The sequence below is a fragment of the Meriones unguiculatus genome, chromosome 7, assembly GCF_030254825.1.
Source record: "Meriones unguiculatus strain TT.TT164.6M chromosome 7, Bangor_MerUng_6.1, whole genome shotgun sequence".
In the NCBI taxonomy this organism is placed as follows: domain Eukaryota; kingdom Metazoa; phylum Chordata; class Mammalia; order Rodentia; family Muridae; genus Meriones; species Meriones unguiculatus.
Genome location: NC_083355.1, coordinates 111,095,965 through 111,120,238, shown reverse-complemented (window position 1 = coordinate 111,120,238; position 24,274 = coordinate 111,095,965). Strand labels below are relative to the sequence as shown.

General features: G+C 44.8%; 1 long non-coding RNA gene across 1 annotated transcript in view; it reads right to left on the bottom strand.

Moving 5' to 3' along the window:
- Positions 1-3,065: 3,065 nt before the first annotated feature.
- LOC132655297 (uncharacterized) overlaps positions 3,066-24,274 on the bottom strand; it is a 56,141-nt gene continuing 34,932 nt past the window's right edge. Inside the window, exon 3 of the long non-coding RNA XR_009593077.1 lies at positions 3,066-3,563. This is a non-coding gene — a long non-coding RNA (uncharacterized LOC132655297). The remainder of the gene's footprint in view (positions 3,564-24,274) is intronic.

Below are 24,274 nucleotides of genomic sequence, written 5' to 3'. Positions count from 1 at the left end.
CTGGCTGTATCAAGTGACTGTCAGGAGGTCCGAAGGCAGCAGGGCTCACGTAGAAGTTGTACCAGAATGGAAAGGTCTTGTAGCATAAGGGTACTGTGACAGGCCACCACAGAGAGAGAGAAGCCGCTGGCTCCCAAACTTTCAGAAGACCACGTTTTCTGTGCAAAGTGCGAGGGAAAGAGGGTTGGGTGAGAGGGGTTGGGGGGATGGGGAATTGGTGGGAAGGTGACTAGATGGCTAGAGACTCGTGGCAGGATGAGCATGTAGATGGACGGGTGCATGCGTAGATTCTGGGTGAATATATGGGTAGATGGGTGGATAGATGGGAATGGGTGGATGAACAGAACAGAATTATTGTGTGTATGTGTGTGCGTGTTTTGCCTGCAGGTGTGTATGTGTCCCAACTGCCTAGCCCAGATCATAAAAAGGACATCAGATCCCCTGGAGCTGGAGTTATTGAAGGTTGTGAGCTATAATGTGGATGCCAGCAACAGGACCCAGATCCTGGGAAGAGCAGCCAGTGCTCTTAACCATGAAGACATCTCTCCAGCCCTAGAGCTGTAACAAAATCTTGACACGAATCCCACTTCTCGAAGCTCCAGGTCAGTCATTCAAATGTCTTCCTGGTTTCAAAAAGCATTTAGTCTGGCCTGCAAGGCCGTTGTTGCCACCAAAGCTGTCATTTTAACCTTAGCTGGTTCAAGGTCACATGGCTGGTAAGTGATGGAGTGGAGTTACAGGCCCAGACTGTCCCAGAGGGTCTCTTCCTGATCCCTATTCATGATTTTGATTCTTCCATGATGGGATTAAAGGAGCCCACAGCCAGTGTAAAGGAGCCCACAGCCAGGAGCCTCTACTCATGAATGGGAAGATGGCTGCTTCTCATGCAAATGTACGAGGCCGTCTAAAGGCCTCGTACCCAAGTGTCCCCATTCATAGAGTGGGGAGACAGCTGGAAGCAAGGTTCTAGATGAACCTTTTCTCCTAATGACCACACTACTATGGGAAATATTATTGTCCATACTCTCTTGGAAACATAACCGTTGCCTGATAGCCCACTGGGGAGACTGTGATTCGAACTTGCGTCCTCTGACTCCTGGTCCACCATTCTCTCTTCTCTCTGGTCATCAGAACTTGTCTAAACCTGAGGACAAGCTCTGTCTACAACACAGAGGCACTCACAGCAACGTGACCTGGAAAGCCGAGGCATGTAATTGCTGAACAGTACCTCTTAGCCTCCATAGTACTCTGTGCCAGCCCGACCCTGTGTGGGTCGTGCCCTTCCCAGGCTAAGCACCCAGCAGAAAGAGGCTTTTATCGATTCCATTGTGTGTATCAGTTGGTCAGAACAGCCCACTAAATCAGGGCTTCCCTGGGGGCTGAAGCCATGGATGTTTTTAATACACCAAACTTTTGCTCCAAAACCCTTGGGTTTGGATTATGGGGCAAGCTATGATCTGATTTCTGGAAATAAACAATGTCTGTGCTTCCAGAACACGAAGATTGGTGTGAGCTTGCCAGTACTCAGAATCTTTTGGGTTTTTCCCTCCCCAGTAAGCTTCTACATTATCTCATCCATACCTAATCTGACAGCAGTTCCCACGGCAACCCTCCTTTCTACATCTTTTCAGAACCTTCATCTTGAGTTAGCTGAAAGCAACTCACTTTTCACACTTTTCCCTTGACTAACATGAAATGTGTGCTGTTTGGTTAATTTAAGTCCTTCAGAAGACTGGGCACCTCTGAGTAAGGAGAGCTGAGAGCAAATCAGGTGACTCCTGGTGAAATCACAGGTTGCCTGGTGAGGTGTGGAGTCAGACGTGACAAATAGCAGCCCACCCAGAGGAGACCCAGGCCCAATATAACAGAGAAGCAGAACCACAGATTCAGGAAAGAACAGACAAGAGTAGAGCCAGTTGTCAGGGTGTGGGAAAGATAACACTGGCTGTGGGCTCCTTTAATCCCATCATGGAAGAATCAAAGTCGTGAATAGGGATCAGGAAGAGACCCTCTGGGACAGTCTGGGCCTGTAACTCCACTCCATCACTTACCAGCCATGTGACCTTGAACCAGCCAAGGTTAAAATGGAGAAATCCACAGTCGGACCAAGCTTCTGAAATGAGATGATGGGGATAAGGGAAGGGGTGCACAGTGCGTGTTACCCTTTCCATCCTTGAGGCTGCTTATTCCTCCTCTTCTTTACTGAAGTATGACAGAGCCAGCTTAGCTCTGTCTTCACTTCCTCCTGCACTGATATTCCCAGGAGTGGTTCAGTCAATAAAATCCTGGTTACACAAGTGTGGGCACTAAAGTTTGACCCCAGCACCCAAAATATAGTAATTAACGCAAACAAACCAGTTAGTGCAACAATACGTGCCAGTAAAACCTGTGCAGAAAAATTTGACCCCAGCAACCACATTAAAGAGAGAGAGAGAGAGAGAGAGAGAGAGAGAGAGAGAGAGAAGAGGAAAGGAAAGGAAAGGAAAGGAAAGGAAAGGAAAGGAAAGGAAAGGAAAGGAAAGGAAAGGAAAGGAAAGGAAAGCAAAGGAAAGGAAAGGAAAGGAAAGGAAAGGAAAGGAAAAGAAAGGAAAGAAAAGGAAAGAAAAGAAAAGAAAGAAAAGGAATGACAGAAAAGCATACAAACCAACTAGTAGCTGGTGCAGCTGTATGTCTAATCCCTGTGCCGAGTTGGTGGAGACAGGAGGATGGCAGGACCTTTGCTGGCCAACCTCTCCAGCTGACACAGAGCCCTGAATCCTGTGAGACAGCCTGTCTCAAAAAGGATGCTGGAGAGCTGTAGAGGAAGACCCCGATGTTGACCTCTGGCCTCTTTATGTGGTGGTTTGCGGCTTGCTGTGTTCCCTTCTCCAAAGTGGAATTTACAAACCCTTCCCATCCTTAAAAATCCTGAGACTTCCCACTTTCCCTGCTTACCCTTAAACTTGTTTTCCTTTGGTTGAAGGAAAATGAGGAAAACCAACTACACGCACACACACACACACACACACACACACACACACACTCTACGAGAACAGGAGGTCAGGCTGCAGCAGCCTTTCTGGTTCGAGGCAACACGCTTCAATTTTAATTGCAAATCCTGGGCCTCTTTTATGAATTACATTTGGTTTTTAAAGGGAGGGAAGCGCGGAAGTCAGGAGATCACTTACAGGAGACGCTCCCTAATGCACATAACCGGGTCTTATGGTAATCAACTCGAGGCTGCACAGAACTGATCAGAAATCTGAAGTCAGCTGTAAATCTCAATTGTTCTAATGTTCGTGGTTTGGAGGAGTCCTTAGCTGGAGTCCCACGGAAAAATGGGCTCTTTGTGCTTCGTTTTGGCAGAAACAGAGAGGGACTCGACAGTTCGTCTGGTGAAAGATGCTTGGGTACAGCAAGTTGTGATGAAATCTGCATACTACGTACTTAACGGGAACCAACACTCCTGCCGGACAGACAGCTTCCCAATGCAGGCATGCACGTCCGAAATGCCAGACCATGGAGGTTACCTTCATTGTTGGTGTCTGTTTCTAAAACGATCTGAAAATCGAAGAAAATGATCCCTGGAAGATAAAGAAACAACAACAACAGAAGAAAAAAAAAAACTTCATTAGATTCTATCTTAAATTGTTGGTCTCGTTTTCTGACTCATGGGTGGGTTTGTGGTCCTGGAGAGGTGCCTAGACATTGTAATTCCCAAGAATTATAATTAACAAGAAAAAAAAATCACTCATTTATTTACATTCCCATTTGAACACGAGATAAATTATTTGTTGAAAGCCCCTTAATGATTTCAAAGTACATAATTATCTAGCACATTGGTCCTACTTTCAGAGGACAGAAACTACAGCAAAATGACCCCCCCCCAAAAAAAAATTCCTCTTCCCCGAAAACTCTTGCTAGACATATCCATATCTTTTGTGGCTTTTAAAAGTTATATTGGTTTTTTTAAATATCAAAATATTTTATGCAAAATATTTCATTTAAAAAAATTCTATCTCGCTCTTGGGAGATTGTACGTGCGATTGTTAAAGACACACTGCAGATTGCAATAAATTCTGAAATTAACACTGAATATATTTTCATATTATGTTTACATATGGGTAGGGTTTTTTTTAGACTCCCTATCTTTTTTAGATTTATGAGATTCTCTACAATAAGATTTTGTGTGAGTATATTTAAATTTCATATGTGTATATATTTATATACACAGAGAACAAGATTACATACTTGCTTTAATTTCTCCCAGTCTTAAAAGCTCATAAAATATTTAAGCAGTTTCTGAACCAGAATAGAAATGCCTCAAACTGTTGTTTAAAATGATATCCAACCTTCACCTTCCCATGCTAATGAATGGGGCAGCTGTAACCAAGAGGAGTTTCAATCAAATGAATTCATGCTTAACCCTGTTCTCTGGCCACCTCTTCCCCTCCTCCCTGACCTTAATCCAGCTGCTTAGAAAAACAGTCTTAGAAAAATGGTCTCTTTTCCCATAGGGAGAATATCAGGTTGGGAGAGTCATTGGCTGGACATTCCCTCAATCTCTGCTTTATTTTTGTCCCTGCACATCTTATAGGCAGGATAAATTTTGGGTTGAAGTTTTTTGGGGGGTGGATTGGTGTTCCCCTCCACTAGGAGCTGTGTCTAGTTAGAGGGTGGCCTTTTCAGTCTCCATGACCCCTGTTACTTGTAGTCTCAGCTAGTCATCCTCATATCCTCTCAGAATCCTACCCTGTCATAGGCCTCTAAATTTGTCACAGAAAAGTTCTCATCCAAGGTTTCTCTTCTCTCTGTGTGCCCTCTGTCTTCCCACCCACCCTCTCCCCAGGTCTGATACTGACCCTCATTTTCCTCCGTGCTCCCTCTCTTACCCTATTCCCTCTCTTCAACCATTTCCACTGTCTATTCTATGGGAGACAGCCAACCCCTGACATTATTAAGGCTACTCTGCTAAGCTTACAGCCTAGCATAGCTGTCCTCTGAGTTGCTCCACCTAGTAACTGAGGGAAACAGATGCAGAGACCCACAACCAATCATTGGATAGAGAACAGGGAGCCTTGTGGGAGAGTAGGGAGAAGGACAGGAGCTCCACATGAAGACTGACAGAACCAGCTACCCAGGGCCTAGGTAGGGCTTGTGGAGACTGAAGTACCAACCAAAGACCATACACCAACTGTGTAGGTCCCCCTACACAGATGTAGCTGATGAGCATCTCAATCTTCATATGGGTCTTCTAGTAAGGGGAATGGGGGCTGACTCTGACATGGACTTTGTTGCTTGCTTTTCAATCACTTTTCCCTGGTGGGGCTACCTCACCAGACCACAGAGGAAGAGGATGTGCACAGTTGATATGCTGGGGTGGGGGATGGGTGACAAGGGCTCCCCTTCTCTGAGGAGCAGGGAAGGGGAGATAGGGGAAACAGGGAAGGAGGTTGGGACGTGGGAAAGAGGAAGGAGGGGGCTATGACAAAAATGTAAAATGAATACATAATTAAAATTAAAAAGAAAAAGAAAATGGTCTCTTTCCTCACTGTCTGTCATGCCACCTCTGGAACCTCTAGCCTAAAAGGTAGAGAGAATGAATGACTGGCCAACTGGCAAAGAGCTAAAGGTCAGTGGACTCAAAGTAACTAGCTCCTTCCTTCCTTCCTTCCTTCCTTCCTTCCTTCCTTCCTTCCTTCTTTCCTTCCTTCCTTCCTTCCTTCTTTCAAGAAACACTGAGAATGTACTATGCAGCATGTTCTAAGGTCTAGGGCTAGCATGATGAGCAGACTGAAAATTTCCCCTCCTTTTATGGAGTCTGAGTAATGGGACAGCATTGATGACACAAATGACATCAAAAGTCACAGCACCCTCAAAAGAGAGAGAGAGACATTGCAGTGTCTGTCTCTACCCAGGGGTGGTGTTTGTTGAGGATTGGGGTAATCTGAGAATACCATCCCCCATGAGGTGAGCCCTTTGCTGAAGACAGCAGGTACCAGGGAAAAACACAGAGGGCTGTAAGTGAGAGAAACAGCATCTGGGGAGGCCCTGATTAGAGAAGAGGCCTAGAATACCGAGATGGTCAGTACCACCTAGAGCACAGGCTATGCTCGGCTTGACACTGGGAAGGTAGGCAGAGACACGATGGTGCTGTTATTTTTTTAATGTGATCCTTGTTGTTCCTGAAGAGCTAAAATGACATGGACTTGGTGTCCACCCCTCTGTTCTGCAAAGATTGCTGGGCCTCCTGGGGAAGCAAGTTAGCCCTCTAGAGGCCACTGGACCATTCAAGATGACAGCAGCTGTGGTAGCTTCAGCTAGAATGTCCCCCATAGACTCACATATTAGAACACGTGGTCCCCATTGGTGGTGTTGTCTGGGGAGGTTGTGGAAGGTTTTAGGAGGTGGAACCTTCCTGGAGGAAGTAGGCCACGTAGGGTAGGGATGGGCTTTGAGGGTGTATCACCTTGACCCATTGGTTAACAGCAAAAGTAAGCTCACTCCACGAACCAGTTTCTAGACTTAATTGAGTTTGCTGGCCAAGAACCTCTTGAAGAAAAGGATAGACAGATTTCCCCGAGGAAGGCCTTGCTAGAATACCTAACTGTTAGCTTTTCTCCAGTCCTTCCCCAGAGGGATCTATGTCCTTCTACAAGGGTAACTGTACACTGGGGGAAAGGAAACAATCAGACTTTCTGGGGTCTATAGGATTTGGTTCCGAATTGACACTGTTCTTGGGGACCCCAAGAAACATGGTGACCCTTTCTAGTTAAAGAAGGGGCTTATGGAAGTCATATGATTAACAGAGTTGTGGCTGAAGTTAGACCCACAGTACTTCCAATAAGTCTCCAAAATTATCTTGAGTTTATTCCTCCAGTCCCAGAATGTATAATTGGGATAGATATATTTAGAAGTTGGCAAATTTATAGATTAGTTCCTTGACTTGTGGAGTGAGCGATTACGGTTGGATAGGCTGCATGGAAGCCTTCAGAATTGCCTCTACCAGGGAAAAGAGTGAATCAAAACAAAGTATCACATCACTGCAGGGACTGCAGAAATTGGTGCCACCATCAAAGACTTGAAAGATGTGTGGGTGGTGGTCCCCATCACATGTCTCTTTAGCTCTCCTGTCTGGTCAGGGCAGAAGACAGATGGATTGTGGAGAATAACAGTTGACTATTGAAAACTCAGTCAACTTGTGACTCCTGGGCCAGATTCGGCAGTCCTTACTTGAGCACATTTTGCAGCCATTGATCCAGCAAATGTCTTTTTTCTCAGTACCAGTCCATAAAAACCACAAGAAGAAATTTCCTTTTATTTGGCAAGGCCAGCAGTATGCATTTATAGTTTTATCTCAAAGGTATGTTAACTCTCCAGCCCTGTGTCATAAGTTAGAAGGGATCTTGATCACCTGCCTCTTCCGTAAAATATCCCATTGATGCATTCACTATATTGATGACATTATGCTGACTGGACCAAGGAAGCAGGAGGCAGCAACCACTTAAGACTTGTTGGTAACACGTACTCACATCTGAGGATGGAAAATAAACCCAACCAAAATTCAAGGGTCTTCTACCTCGGTGATGTTTTTAGAAATCCAGTGGCATGGGGAGTGCAAAGATATTCTGTCTGAGGTGAAGGAAGAGTTGCTGCATCTGGTCCCTCCCACCCCGAGAAAAGAAACACAATATTTAGTGGGTCTATTTGGATCCTAGAGACATCACATTCCTCACTTGTGGGTGTTAGTCCAGCCCATATAAAAGTGATTCAGAAAGCTGCTAGATTAGAGTGGGACCTGGAACGGAAGAAGACTCTTTTAAAAGGCCAGTCTGCTGTGTAGGTTGCTCTACTGCTTGGACCATATGATGTAGCAGAACCAGTGGCACTCGAGGTAACAGTGGCAGATAGAGATGCTGTTTGGAGCCTTTGGCAGGCCTACAGGCGAATCACAGAAGATACCTTTGGGATCAGAGCAAGACTTCACCATCATCTGTAGACAATTATTCTCCCACTTCATGGTGAATAAAACTCTTGGAGTAAGCCTGTAGAAGCCTGAGAATCTGGGTTACAGAAATGAAAACTTACACAGGAATAACAGTTGTGAGTGAAATTTATGTTTGTGTAACAGTTTGTTTTAATTTTAGTGTGTCTTTGTGTTCATGCTGGTACTCAAAAAGGTAAGACCCTTCTGTCTTCTTACAGCAAGAATTGCAGGAAGTTTTCAACAACCTGACCTGTGTCATGGGAAAGAATTTATCCTAACTGCTTTATCATGTTTCTAGTTCTATAAACAATATTTTAAAGCCTTTATATATCAGTTAATGTCAGGCAATAGGGAACAACTCATACAAACAAACAAATAAACAAAAACCCTACTAAGTAAAGAATTTGCTGCAGACTTGGGCATCATGGTTGACTTCTATTCTCCCTTTGAGAGACAGTTCTTGGCCTCCTAATGGGCCTTAGTGGAAATTGGATGTTTGACAATGGGCCACCAAGTTATCACGTGACCTGAGCTGCCCCACCATGAGCTGGGTATTAAGTGTCCTGCCAAGTCATAGATTAGGATGTGCACAGCGAGGATCCATTATCAAATTGAAAATCATATATCTGTGATTGGGCCCGAGAAGGTCCTGAAGGCAAAAGCAAGTTACATGAAGTTGCCCAAATGCCAATGGTTTCTACTCCCGTTTTGAAGCTGACTGCTGCTAAGCATGCATCAACAGCCTCATGGGTATGCCCCATGATTGGGTGACTGAGGAAGAGAAGACCAGGGCCCGGTTTACTGATGGTTCTGCACATCCTACAGGCACCACCCAGAAGTGGACAGCTGCAGCATTACAACCCCTTCCTGGGACAGCCCTGAAAGAAAGCAGCCAAGGGAAATCTTCGCAGTGGGCAGAGCTTTGGGCAGTACACACGGTACTACAGTTTGTTTGGGAGGAGAAATGGCCAGATGTGTGCTTCTTCACTGATTCATGGACTGTAGCCAATAGGTTGGCTGGATTTGAAAAGAGGATGATTAGAAAATTCATGAGAAAAAAAATATCTGGGTAAGAAGTATGTGGAAAAAAAATCTCTCCAAATGAGTGGAAAATGTGAGGATATCTGTGTCCTATGTAAATACCCACCAAAAGCTTATTTCAGCTGAGGAGGAATTCAACAATCCAGTCAATAGGATGACCTGTTCTATGGACAGTCAGCCTCTTTCCCCAGCCATCCTTGTCATTGCCAATGGGCCCATGAGCAACGTGGCCATGGTGCGGAGATGTGGGTTATCCGTGGGCTTGATAACATGGACTGCCAGCCAGCAAGGCTGACCTGGCACCATCCACTGCTGAGTGCCACATCTGCCAGCAGCACAGACCAACACTGACACTCAGACATGCACCATTCCCCGGGGTGACCAGTCAGCAATCTGAAGCAAGTGGACTACTTTGAACCGCTTCTTCCTCTGAGGAAAGGACAATCCTTTGTCTTTACTAGAGTTGATACCTATTCTCACTATGGATTTGCCTTTCTTGCACCTAATGCTTCTGCCAAAACCGTTAACGGTGGGCTTACAGAATGCCTTATCCACGGTCACAGTATTCCACACAGTATTGCTTCTGACCAAGGAGCTCACTTCACAGTCAGAGAAGTGAGACATGGTCATGAAATGTACTGGTCTTAACCATGTTAACCATCATGCTGAAGCAGCTAGCCTGATAGAAAAATGGAATGGCCCTTTGAAGACATAGTTACAGTGGCAATTAGGTGGCAGTAGCCTGGAAGGCTGGGAGTGGGCTCTCCAGAAAGTGGTATATGCTTTAGATCAGTGTCTAGTATATGGCACAGGTTATCCTGTAGTCAGGTGGAAAAGAGGGTAGTTCCACTCACTATCATCCTAGTTACCCACGAGAAAAAAAAATTGCTTCCTGTTCCTGTGAACTTAAGTTCTGCTGGCCTAGAAGTTTTGGTTCCAGAGTGGGGAGTGCTCCTGCCAGGAGAGAAAATAAGAAGCTCAATCTTCTCCTCATCGCTTCAAGCTTCTGATGATCCTAAACCAGCAGGCTAAAAAAGGAATAACAGCATTAGGAGAGTAAGTATCTACTCCAGATTATCAAGGGGAAATTGGATTGCTTCTCTACAATGGAGGTAAGAAAGATTATGTATGGACTACAGGAGATCCTTTAGGGAGTTTCTTAGTATATCATGTCCTGTGATTAAAGTCAGTGGTACTACAACCAACTAATCCAGGCAGGATGGCAAAGGGCACAGCCCCATCAGGAATGAAGGCATGGGTCACTCCTCTGGAAAAAGATCCAAGACCTGCTGAGGTGCTTGCTGAGAGTGGAAGAAACATAGATTAGAGGAAGTTAGTTTTAAATGCCAGCTAAAGCCACGTGACCAGTTAGAGAAATGAGGACTGTAACGGATATGAGTGTTTCTGCCATATTTTTTTAAGAATCTACCTGTACAGTTATTTGTGTTTTCTTTGCTCAGTTTCTTTATTATGTATTGTGTCTTAGGTAGAGTTTCTGTTGCTGTGAAGAGACACCATGAGCACAGCAACTCTTATAAAGAAAAACATTTAACTAGGACCGGCTTACAGGGTTAGCGTTTCAGACCATTATCAGCATGGCAAAAAGCATGGCAGCACCCAGGCAGATATGGTACTGGAGAAGGAGCTGAGAATTCTGTATCTGGATCAACAGGCAGCAGGAAGAGAAAGAGAGTAAGCTGCTGGCTCTGGCTTGAGCTTTTGAACCCTCAAAGCCCATCCCCAGTGACATACTTCCTACAACAAGGCCACACTTCATAATAGTGCCATTCCCTATGAGTCTCTCGGGGCAATTTTCATCCAAAGCATCACACAAGGTAACACCAGTTAAGAGAATATCAGTGGTTATTATATTTAAATTTGAGGTACTGAAAGAATGTCCCTCAAGAGATATTGCCAGCTATTCTAAATTTATAATGTGATTTTATGGGGGATAGGTATATCATGTTAGACATAATTATGACCTGACTAAACATATAATGTATTTGCTATTATACGTGGGATAGTTGTATCATGTTAGGCATAATTATGACTTGGTTATTGTTTTCATCTGGAAATTAATGATGACATAAATATGTTTGTGTGTCAAGTTGATAAGGGGTGGACTTGTGGTGGCCGTTCTTGGTTATCAACTAGACTACATCTGGAATGAACTAAAACCCAAATGTCTGGGCATACCGGTGAGATATATTTTTTCTTAATTAAGTCATTTGAGGTGGTAAAACTCACTTCTAATCCAGACCTTTGAGATGGGAAGAGACACCATTAATCTAGATCTTTTGAGGTCTTTAATCTTTTGATTAAAGATCCACCTTTAATCTGGGCTGCCCCTTCTGCTGGCAGTTTATTTAAAATAAAAGGTAGAAGAAGAAAGTTTACTCTCTCTTTGTTTGCTTGCTTTTGCTCTCCTACCAAGTCCATTCCTTCACTGGCATTAGAGTCTACTTCTTCAGGATTCCAATGTATACTAAAGACAAGACAGGATATACAGGCTCGAGAACTGAACAACTACTGGATTCTTGGACCATGTATTGGTAGAGAGCCATTGTTGAACTAGATGAGCCATAGCCTGTAAGCAATTCTAATAAATCCCCTATAGATATGTAGACACATCTCGTACATTTTGTTTCTCTAGAGAAGCCTGACTAATACACCCCATTCCCAGTTCATTCTGTCTGCTTCCTGCTTGTGATTCTGTGTGCTTCCTGCTTTCTGCTGGGCTGTCTGATGTCTTGCCTCTCCCATCATCATGGACTCTCCCTCTGGAACCATAAGCCAAAATAAACTGTGTCTTCTGTAAATTGCCTTGGTCATGGTGTGTTATCATAGCAACATGAACTACTAATACAACAGCCTAAAGTGAGATGGAGAGGGTTGAGAAGAAGCATCTCTTTAGGAAAGGCCAACTGGACATAGATAACATCTGCGTTGATAACCCAGCACATGGCAGAAGACAGCTATGATATACATGCCTCATCTTTCACATCTGTGGTGAGCTCAATCATGTCTCCACTAAATTAGTATGTTGAAACATCTCTGAACATGACTGTACAACAGAACCCCTAATAGATGCCCATCAGAACAGCTTTCAAAGAGCCCTCTGTATGCTAGGTTATCACCTATAAACACATCCCTGCGAAATTTAATTTTCAAGTTAGACATAGTAAGAGAGAACAATAATAGTAAAACAGAACAACAATAGCAATACATTAGAGCAAGTTGTTGTCGGCATCATCATTACTGTATGTGCAGCCAATATTAAGTAAAATGAGGCTTACTGAAATGTTGCATTGCAGTGTGCCAGTCATCCATTGGGTCCTCAGGTGAGCTACTGAGTAACTAACCAGTGGGTAGCACAGACTACACAGACCCCCCGGACAGAGATAATATGTGTGCCGTGAGGGAAGGTGGCAAGACTGTAAGGTTTTACCAACCTACTCAGGGCAGTGTATAATGTAAAAGTTCTGGATTATTTATTTACATAATTTAGTATTTCTAGATGGCATTTGTCCATGAGTAAGTCTAAATAGAGCAAAAATGGAAAATAAAAAAAGATAAGAGACAACAAGATATATTCTAAAGATGTAAGTAAGTAAAACCAGGTCCTTTACGGGGATTTCTAACGTGATCTGACAGATGACCCAACAATGAGGGATTACTGAGACATGCAGACAGATACCAGAGACAACTGTGGAAGAAGAAACAAGAGGGTGAGCCTTTGAAAGGCAGTGTCTTGGATTTCAGCCTCAAGAACTGTGATCATATACAGATCTCTCTCTTAAGATGTACTCATTACTTTACCCATTTCTTGGGCAAAATAGCTGATTAAAATCATCTTCAACCAGAAAGATGTTTGAGGATACAATCCATGTTGGGGATGGCGGGAGGCACAGCAGCAGGCACGTGAGGCACCTGGTCACATCACATTCACAGCCAAGGGGCAGAAAGAGATGAGTGCTGGTACCCAGCTCACTCACGGGGTTTGTTTGTTCTGTTTTCCGTCCAGAAACCGCCCCATGGGATGACATCACCCGTGTTCAAGGGGATTCTCCCCACCTCTGTTAAGGTAATCTAGAAATTTCCTTACAGATATGCTCAGCTGTTTTTAATGATTTATTAATGATTTAATAAAATTAACGATCGAGATTGTCAAATGAGGATTATTTGAACACAGCATTGCGGAGCACCCGCCATCACTGGAATAGCCGGAAGTGTTCCTGAGTGACTAAGGGGTGGGCAGCACATGCCACGTGGACACTTGGACACAGAGACAACGCCTGAGATGCTCCCGCTGCCGCAGATACCCTGACTTTATTGTTCTGTCACGGAAGCCTGAGCAATCGGTCACACTTGCAGCATCCAACCAGAAGCTGAGTGCAGCGAGATTCAAAACACTGGACCAGCCGCTGTCACAGACCCAGCTCCGAGTGAATTCCCAGACGTCTTACCAGTGTGCTGCTGGAGACCATCACATCCAGAGCGCAGGCAACTGGATTCCCTCAGTGAGGAATGAACCTGTCAAATAGGTCTACCTTAATTGGGTGACAAGTCATTTGACATTTCCGTAGACAAAAATATTAATGAAAAGGAACTACAAGGACAGCCTGGCATGACTTCAAACTTCGAGGAAGGCCCCAAGGTAGCACTGTAAGACCCCTGACCCAGAAACTTTGTAGATATACACGAGTCCCAGCGGTCAGACATCTGGGTGGGGACAATGGGGTAGGAACAAACTGCTGTGAAACAACTGTGCAGTCGTATTCATTCCACCCATCCACGCAGCTGTCAGTTCTCTGCCCCTTCTGCTACTCTACCAATCAAATTGCGCAGCAGCCACTGGATTCTCCATCCTAAAATCACATCAGGCTTGTCCTTTACCAAGCATCTTATTTGTTTTGGTTCTTTGTTGCAGGTTAAATTCACATGCAATAAAAACAGCAAACCTTTATGAAGTTTTAAATGGTTCGCTGAAGTTCAGTTATCAAACAATAAAGAACATGTGTAAATATTCACCACAATACATTTTTATATGGGCACACACTCATAGGTACCACGGCAAGTCTAGCTTGGCAAGCTAGCCAAGCTCCCTCGACAGGGAGCACTTCCCCCTGTCCTCCCCAGGCAATCACAGATCTGCCTTTTGTTACCATCGATTAGTTTTTGTTTTCTAGAATGTTATGGTGTGTGCTTTTTGCTTCGTTTGGTATGCTTTTCCCATACATGTACCCATCAGGCTAAAATACAGCACGATTGTTTTAAAGTTTACAATATTTGAGTTTCCTGAGTCTTTTTTTCCTCAGTCGTCATTAGTTCATTAAGAACTTCTAAGTGTGTTTAGATTCCACTCAGATCTCTCCTCAGCTCCTCCCAGATCCGAGGGCACGGGCCTTCCACTCATCACCTACCAGGAAGTCACACTTTAGTAGCCGTAGACTCCGCCTCTCACGGCCGCTCTTAGCAGTCAATAACTTCCAGGCCAGGGGTGGAGCTTCCTGCCTAACTCCCCTCTCCTTCACCCAAGCCACAACCACTGTGAAGTTATCCGTGCACAAGCCTGCTCCTGCTGGGTCCAGAAAACGGTCTCCTTGCAGAGAAACAGCCCCATCCCTGGCTCTTACAGTCTCTCCATCCTTTCTTCCACAAAGGTCCCTGAGCCTGGGGGTGAGGGGCGTGCCACACACATTCCTGCTTATGGCTCCGTATTCTGCTGTCTCTTATTCCCTGCATCTTGACCAGGTGTGCATCTCTGTGCTAATCACCATCTGCATTTCCAGTTCAGCATATTGCTGTTTCAAGTCTGAGTGCAGTGTATAGAGTCAAATGAACACACAGGTGAAATATCAAAATAATTTGAAATTTTTTTATGTATGCCACCAACCCCACAATAGTATGATGATTTTTTTTTTTGTTTAAGCATTCAATTGTCTTTTGAAGGAGACTTAAATCATAAGCAACCTATACTCAGCTTATGTAAATACGAAAGTTCTCGTGGTTTCCTGAGCTGCTCAGCCCTGTGAGTGGTTCTCCACCTCCACCACTTTCCACCTTGTTTCCTTCTTCTTCGAGAACTTCCATTTTCCAGATGCTAGAAGTTGCCCTATAGCTCACTGATGCTCTGACAATTTTTTAAATTCTCTTTTTGCTTTGCGTTTGTGTGGGGGGGGGTTGTTTGGTTTGTTTTGATTTGGTTACTTTGGGAGTAGTTTTTATTGATATGTCTTCAAGTTCTCTTACCTTTTTTAATACAGATGCTGAATGCTACACAGTAATCTCGTTGAGCATAGTTTTAGTCTTCAAGATTGTGGCTTTTCTCTTTCATCTCCAGAGAGCTGGTTTGGGCCTCTGCATACTTCCATCATTCTGCTGGCCACTTTGGCCATGAGGAATATAGCTATTAATGATTCCATTTTATTTTCTCTTAGTATGGTGTGTATGTGCAGCAATATCAAAGCCAGTTAAGATTTGTATGTAAGGAAAATGTCTGCCCCCAGTACCTGTGCGGGTTTGAGTAAATCACTAACCCTCTCTGGCTCTCAGTTCTGTTGTCTTTCAAAGAGCTAATTATTCTTACTTATAGGGTTATTTATAGAGTGCAGAAAGGCCATGCCTAGCTTTACTTAGAACACAGACATTCCAAAATGTTTCCCAATAGTGTCTATTAAACTAACGAATAATGTATTATCATGATGACTGTCCAGTGGTTCCTCATTAACTTGGAAATGAGTGAAGAAGTGGGAAGGGAGGAAGGGAGAGAATCGGTTTTATCATCCATCCTGAAGAAGAGGAATGCTCCCAGTAGTGATCTAGGGTCTAAGAGAGCAGCATGGCACCTGGGATATAAAACACTTGGACTTGAGAAAAATAGCACTCAAAGGGGTCAACGCGGACTTGAGTGTGGTACAAATTTTAACCCTGAGCCATGGGGAGTCTGGAGACACGGATAATGAAAAGAATCCCCGCTCTGTCTCAGAGGCCTCTCCTGTCTGCCTCATGTGGTCCCTCTGCTCCATTTGGGGTATTTATGGTGTCCCCTGCAAGGCCAGCCTTACATTTCCCGGCAGTAGCCTCCACATAACCTCTTGGATCCTGTGGTTAGCCGTACATTACCAAGGAGATTCGTCTTCTGAAGTGGGAGCCACCTCTATAGGCTGCAAATACCATGCAATTAGCTGCTCAAGTGCTGTATTATAAATGTATGCAGGACACCCAGGTGGCCTCACATACTGGAGGACGTCAACTCGGGAGAGAGAGGGACTTTTTAAGGTTGACTTTACTTTAGATGTCAAAGTGGAAGGATGGAAGGTGCAAAAGAGTTAACCACCTCCCAGTCAGCAAATCTGGACACTGTCTTTATTATTGGACGTTCTCTATTCTCCAGATCCTTGCATCTGCGGAGGTGCTGTGTGGTATACGGTTAACAGAAATGTGTTGTTCTAGGAGAGCCAATGGGACAGTCCAGGAACACGTTAAGCTGGCAACTGCCTTCTCTATTACAGACAAGGTTGTGCAGCCCAGGCAGGCTATAAGCTGGACATTCTGTCTTAGCATCCTGAGTGCTGGGATCATAGGTGTATGCCAACATGCTCACAAAACCACAGGTAAATGAAGGAGTGGAACGATGGGTCAGTGGCAAACAGCACTGGTTGCTCTTCCCACAGTCTGCTTCGAGCATCCACATAATAGCTCACAACTTATAACTTGAATTTATAACTCCAGTTCTAGGGCATTCAACACCCTCTTCTGGCCTCCACAGGCACCACGTGCATATGATGTACAGGTAGCAAAAGCACTCATGCACATAAATAAATCCTTAAAAATAGGCAAATGGATAAATAAATATAAATGTGTATCTACCTTTGGAAACACACATTTTAGAAATGAAAGGGAAAATAGACAAGGATTAGTCCCTCCTCATTGTATGGTTCATTCATATCTGGCTGTGGTTTCAGCTTCCCAAGCCCTTCTACAGATGAGTGAAACAAGTGAATATGCACCAGATATATCCATGGGAACATGAAGGCAGTGGGGGCAAGAGTCACCTGCCCTAACTTAAAGAATTACCACTGAAATAACAAGTTTCAGAGGATGGCTATGATCTTTCCACACTTGAAAAAAAAAAAAAACACCACCACCAACAACAACAACAAAAAAGTAGTATAGCATAAGGGGAAAGGGGGATGTGAGAGAAAAGAAGAAAGAGGGAGACAGAGAGAAGAAAGCCAGTCAGGGACCCACATTCTTAGCAAACTTCTTATGTCCCCTCCCTTTTGCCCAGGGAAGAACCCAAATTCATTAGGAGGTTCTCTCAGTTCCAAATCCCCTGAGACAGACTCTTTAAGTTCCATATTTTAAGCAGAGCAATGGTCTGACTGAACACCAAACAGGAATAAAGGAGTCAGAGCTCAGACATGATGAAACCATGTTCTCATCCTTAAAGAGAGACACAGAGAAAAGGCACAGCTATTGAGCCAGAGTCGAAGCCCACAGTGAGAGTATGAGGGCAAAGAGGGAATACTGTCTTGGTTTATTATGCCTCTGGCAATGCCTAGCCATAATAGTGACAATGGGCGATAATAATATAAAAATTACAAATAAAAATAGCCATATTATTGTTAAGTGGGCATTTTAAATGTAGTTCTTAATATCTTTTCATTTATTACACAGCTTGCCTGTACTAAATGTTATTTAGCATTTTTACTGCCTTCATTTAATTGAACTGTCACCATAACAGACTAAGGTTGGAAGGCTTTCTTCATTGTTTTCCAAGAGGATGAAGCTGAGACTCTAGGGGTAAAAATCATTTGCCCTGGGTCACATACCCAACCTCTTCTGTCCCAACTAACCCAACTCTAAAACTCTGCTGTTCTTGGACTTGGATTTGGAACCAGAAAGTCTAGGTCTAGTTAAACAACCTACTAAGCTCTGCCTTGACATTGCTGCTCTCTGCAGGGGCATCACTGTCTCCTGGCTGTGGCTGGGCTTCTGTGCTTCAAGGCATGGAGATTACTGAGCATGGCATTAGTGACTTCAGGGACTAGGTCCCCAAAAGAACAGCCACCTTATTCCTCATTCACTGACACACTCCAGCAGAGAAAACCCCATGGGCAGAGACCCTTGCATTATATAATAAGAGAAAATTTGCTTTATCACTCTAGAAGAGGACTGGCTGACATTAGCTGGTTTAAAATAGTTTTTTATGGTTTCTCTGGAGTGACTTTTCTGAAATAAAAGAGAAACTTCAAAGAGTGTTAAACTACCATTCAAACGGGTCAAGGCACTACCCCCTTAAATAAAGCAGTTTCCCTTTAAACATGGCTGCCTAGTTGTGAGACAGGAGACTAAGACAGAAGTGAGGTCTGAAAATCCTGAGTCTGATCCCTAGTGTCCACATGGTGGAAACAGACTTGGTGGAGCTATCCTGCGCCTTCCACACATATGGTGTGGTACATGTGTGCATCGGCCCCCAAATAAGATAAATAAATGTTACAAATGCATTGAAGATAACTGGACATTGAAACCTCAGAAAGTGAGGTCTGAAAACCCTTACACAGAGGCTGTGAGGTTTACATTTGTAAGGCTGATAAGCACTGGGATTCATTTAGCGACCTGGGATCCCACTTGGTTTGAGCTATGTACATACCGTTCTTCTAATTTTGTGCTTGGCAGCCTGAGACATTTACCTGCATGTACTGCACACAAACACAAATACACAGGCGCGTACACACACAAATGCACAAAAACACAATCACACATACTGGCACGAAAAGGCATGAACCTCTGTCAACAATATACCAACGTCTTAGAATTTCTGTGATCTATGCAATGACCCAGAGTAACTAAGGAAATAAAGGGTTTATTTCGGCTTACAGTCATAGTCCATCTTGAGAAGAAGTCAGCGAAAAAACTCAAAGCAGTGGCTGGTATAGAGGCCAATGGGGGATAGTTGTTTACTGGATTCCTGCCAGCAGCTTTCTCAGCCTGCTTCCTTACATAACCCAGGCCTACCTACCCACTGTTCACAGTGACCTGAGCCCTCTCACACCGATTATTAATCAAGAAAATATCCCCCACGACATGCCTACAGGCCAATATTCTGGAAGCATTTTCTCAATTAAGAGTCCATCTTTCTAGATAGGTCTAGGCTTATGTCAAATTGACAAAAACTTGACACGCAAACACATCACTTATTAATCCATAATCTTACCTTTCTTTTTTATCCCAATATCTCTATTAATATCAATAAAACATTCCAACCTTTAAAAGTCCCTTAGTTTTAAAAAATTCAAACACTTTTAAAAGTTCAAAGCCTCTTTAAAGTAGCCAAAATATTTCTAAACCTCCAAAGTCTCTCTAAAATTCCCAAAGCTCTGAACCGTGTGCTCCCATAAAATCAGAAAGATGTTACATACGAACTGTAAGAAGGAAGAACCAGGACCTAGCCACAATCAAAGCAAAGCAAAACCAAAGAACCAAAGCCCACACATGCAGAAATCTCAGTGTAGGATGTCTGGGATTCGCTCATACTCGTCTGGGCTCCCAAAGGCCTGGGCCATTCTGCTCCTCCGGCTTTGCCACCCTCATCTGCACAGAATTCCAAGCACAATGAAATTAGTGTCTCTTCCCCTTCCTGACCACCAAACACAGACACGTTCTATTCAGTACTAGTCCAGCTGTGTCCAGCTGTGCCCAGTATGAGGAAAAGATGGTTTGTCCATCCTGAGCTGGCTTTTGCTGCAGATGAGGTCAGGTAAACCGTGTCCCCTAAGTGAACTTTTATGGAACAGTAAAGACTGTTCCCCAAAAGGAACAGTGGTTGTCCCAACAAGGCGTCAGTGACTACAGACTGATGACAAATGCTTTGACAAGCACCGCTCCAAGCAGCTTTAAGCCCAGGTATCAGAGAATGTGGACGTCCATAAAATATCCACACAGCAGAAGAGAGTTTAGGGCATTTACACTTTGACGCAATTGCAAAGTTCATTCATTAATTCCTTCAACAAATGTGCACAGAGAACTACCCCATCTCAAGCATGAAAACTTGAGTTCACAGAAAGTGCCAGGAAGCCATACTCCAATGACTCCACCATGGGTCCACCAAGATGTCTCAGAGGGCAAAGGTGCTTGCCACTGAGCCTGGTAACCTGAGCCTGATCCTTCGTATCCGCAGAGTGGGAAAAGACTTGGTTGAGTTGTCCTGTGACTTCTGCATGTATGGTGTGGTACATGTGTGCACTGGCACCCAAATAAAATGTTTAAAGTGACTTTACATTGAAACCATAAAAAAAAAAATCAAGAAAGACTCCAGACTGTGTAGCGAGGACTGAGAAAGTCTTCTCTGAGGCCATGGCTGCAGAGGGCAGAGAGGGTTCTCACTGAAGGGCAACCGTGGTCCCTAAGATATAACTGCCACAGTCACTCAGGATGCCTGTCCCCCTCAGAGTCAAATCCTGCTCTCATCTCTCAGTTTAGAGGCTTCATGTATATCTACCTTAATATTGCGAAATCTATATTTGGATGTTTAAAAAAACTAGGTTGGATGGGAAAATAGGCAAGATATAAAATAGTTACTAATTTTAACACATTTTTTATAATGAAGGCGCTGCTTTGAAAATCTTCTGTTCCCACATATGTGGATGATTTCGCTTGACTTATTAACTTCAGTGGGACTGAAATATGCAACCCCCCCCCAAAAAAAACCCGACAGCACTCTTGTTCCAAAAACAACCCTGCTCAGCTGCCCACTGTGTTGGCATGGTCACGAAAGGTGCTGCCTCAGGTCCACTGATTCTCAAGAGTTCCAAAGATGTATGAGAGTTTGCCTGTTGAATCACCTTCTCTGGGAAGCCTTGACCCCCAAGACAGAGCAAGGCTTTGCTCCGATGATCACCCCTGACACCCTTGGCAGGTCTGGCTTGCCTGGCAAGCCTTTCTCCAAGTCCCGATCAAGCTCTCTGAAACCTAGTCAGGTCTACCCTTACAGTCAGGGGCTGGGACAAGATTACGCCGGCGCTCCACAGCAAGAAGGGAGAGCTTATTTCGAAATGAACTTTTAACCACCATTTGGATTTCTAGTCCCAACGCTCCTTGGGAAAGCCATCAAGGGAAATCGAGCTGTTCTGTGTCTCACCACAAGCAGGAAGTCTACCACCAGCCTTTCCCCAAGGAGGAGCTTGTGTTGAGTGAATGACAGGGCTTGATTGACAGGGCTTGAATGACAGCCATTCGTTCTGCCTCGGAGTCCTGCTTGCCTCTGACATTTTGCTGGAACCTGGAGTCCTGTCAGTCCTTGACCCGAAGGAAACAGGTAGAATTCTAAAGCCAAAGGAAGTCCTTCCAGCTGTGGGGCAGGCCCTCCAGCTGAGCATCAGTAGTGTCATCCCGTGGGCTGGGACCCTGGACTTAGCAAAGAGAAGGAGGCCATAGAAGCACAAAGGCTAGATGCTCTGCCCCCGGGCTGCAGATGCAGGGGGAACAGCTGGCCCACGATTTTTGCACCATGCCTCCCCCAGTGGACTGTATCTTCAAACTGTGGGCCAGAATAAGACCTTTCTTTAAGAGGGCTTATTTTTGTCAGGAATGTCGTCACAGCAATGAGAAAGGCAGCCCGTTTAAAAACTGGCCAACTAGTTTGAAGGGAGCAGGAGGAGCCTGGCCCATTTTCTCACCTCTTAGTGCCGGGTTCCTGAATGAGAATGGAACCCACTTAAATTTCTTTCCGGTTCCTAGTTTAGCTGGCGAGACTTGTCCATCTCACAGCCATTCACATAAGAAGGCTCTCTGCAGGTAGAATTGAGGCTGAGGGAGAGAGGGGTTTTACCGTAAAGAATCCCGCAAAGTCCTCACAAATCAATACTCCAACGCAGAAAGTCTTGAACTCAAGAAGCTGGGAAGATGAACAGTCGGCCTCTCTACTGAGCTTGATGTTTCTTGTTTTTTTTTTTTACCTCTGTGTCCTTCAGAAGATTAAAACACCAGCAGGGGGAAAGAGGTCTCTGAGATTGGGTAGGACCTTCAGGAGACATGTGATGACGAAAGGGCTCCATACAGCCTCAGAGGCGGAGGCGGATAGAGTGCGAACTGGAGGCGGGACCTCAAGCTTAAACAGCTTAAACAGCTGCTGGGACCACAGTCGCAACAGGCTGCTTTCCAGCTCAGTCATTAACACTTACCGGGCACCCACGAAGGTGGCTCATATCAGCCTGTAACCCTGGTGCCAGAAGTCTGAAACCCTATTCTGGCCTGGGCAGACACCAGGGGGAAACACGTGACGCACTTGCATAATGCGCAGGCGCTCACACAGACACATCAAATAAAGATAACTCTTAATATTAAAAAGTACTAGCACTGGAGACAAGGCTCGGCGGCTAAGAGCTGACTGTTCATGTAGAGGGCCTGAGTTTGAATTCCAGTGCCCACAAAGCAGCCCACAAGCATCTATAACTCCAGTTCCAGGGAATCTGCTTTGATCTTCTGGCCTCTCTGGACACCACATACACACAGTAAGCAGATATTCATACATATAAAGATGAGGTTTTTAGTCTATGCTCTGGTTGGTAAAGAGACTCAGCCTTTAAGAAGTCCAACATCAAACAATCACAAAAGTTCAGCTAGTTGCCTGATGCTCATTCCACCAGCTGGGCTTGTCCAGCTTGTCACCGCAGTAGTTCAGGTTGGTGCTGTGTGTGGCCGCTAGCCGCCCTTAGGAGCGATCTTCAGTGGACTTCAAAGCCTCTTCTGAGATGAGCCGACACATACTGAGTTCTCACATGCCAGACACTGCATTAGAATTCAAATTGACCTGGTGACCTTTATCACCGTATCCTAAAGAAATGTCTTAGTGCCTCTACGGAGAAGAGAGCCAGCACATGGATGTGGCTCCTGAAAAGAAGGGGAGGAGGCTGGCGCCAGCAAGTTTGCCATGTGTCCCTAAACTAGAGACAATGATGGGGAGCTGAACTCAGGTGTGTTTGGAAGGATTTTTTTCTCTTTTCTTTCTTCCTTTCTTTCTTCCTTTCTTCCTTTCTTTCTTCATTTCTTCTTCTTTCTTTCTTTCTTTCTTTCTTTCTTTCTTTCTTTCTTTCTTTCTTTCTTTCTTTCTTTCTTTCTTTCTTTCTTTCTTTCATGACGGATGTGGTCCAAAGGAAGCTGTTATCAGGGTAGAATTGCAGAGTCTCCTTTCCTTCTCTACACAGCAGGGAGCCCTGCCTGCCACAGGCAGACTTCAGCATTGAGTGACAGGGAAATGGCTGCCTTCACTCCACTCCCTTCCCCCCTCACCTCCCACTCCACCTCAGATGCCCCCGCTCCACTCCAAGGCTGCAGGGCATCCCCTCTTCCCTCTTTCTACAGCATCACGCTACCAAGAACTCATCAAGGTCTGGAGGGGTCTGGCCCTCCCCAGACTCCTGTGATGCTTTCAGTACCCTGCCTTAACCTCCAGTTCTGAGTGTCCACATCTGATAGTCACAGCGTTTCCGATGCTTCCCTGAAGCCCCTCCCCCTTTGCCCCCTCTCTCCACAGCAGGACTCCTGTCTAACACTACATACAGTTGTATATCTTGAATGTGTTCTCCATGTCATGAGAACCTACACCCCTTCAGAGAAGGGGTTTCGTTCACCATGTTCTTTGTAAGACTGTCCTTGTCGTAATACTAGCCCCAGCAGGTGTGTTCACCTGCTTTCATTACTATAGCAAAACGCTTGAGGCTGCCCAAGATTAAGGAGAAGAGGTCTATTTAAATCACGGGCTGAAAATTCCACATCAGGCAGCCTTATGAGTTCTGCGTCTGATGCTGGTTTAATGCTGGTGATGACTTGGTGGGAGGAAGGGGGAGGTCATGTGATCTGGCAGAAAGCTCATGACAAGAAAGTCCTTCCTGATGGCATGTCTCCATTTGACCTAAGGACCTTCCAGCAGGCCTTAGGAATCCTAGCACTAGACTTGGGAGACGACTCAGCGGTAAATATTTATTGCACAAGCCTGAGGGTGTGAGTTTGTACTCTCAGAACCTATCTATGAAGAAGGCCAGCTTGGTGGTGCGCCTATGTCTCCCAGCACTGGGAAGAGGGTAGAGGGTAGAGCAAAGACAGGTAAATCCTAGAGCTTGCTGGCCAGCTGGCCTAGCCAATCAGTGAGCTCCAGGCTCAGTGAGAGACACTGCCTCAAAAAATAGAGCGAAGTGTGACAGCGGAAGACAGCTAAAGTTGACCTCTGGCCTCCATCGCTGCACACACGAGTGAGTGCACTCA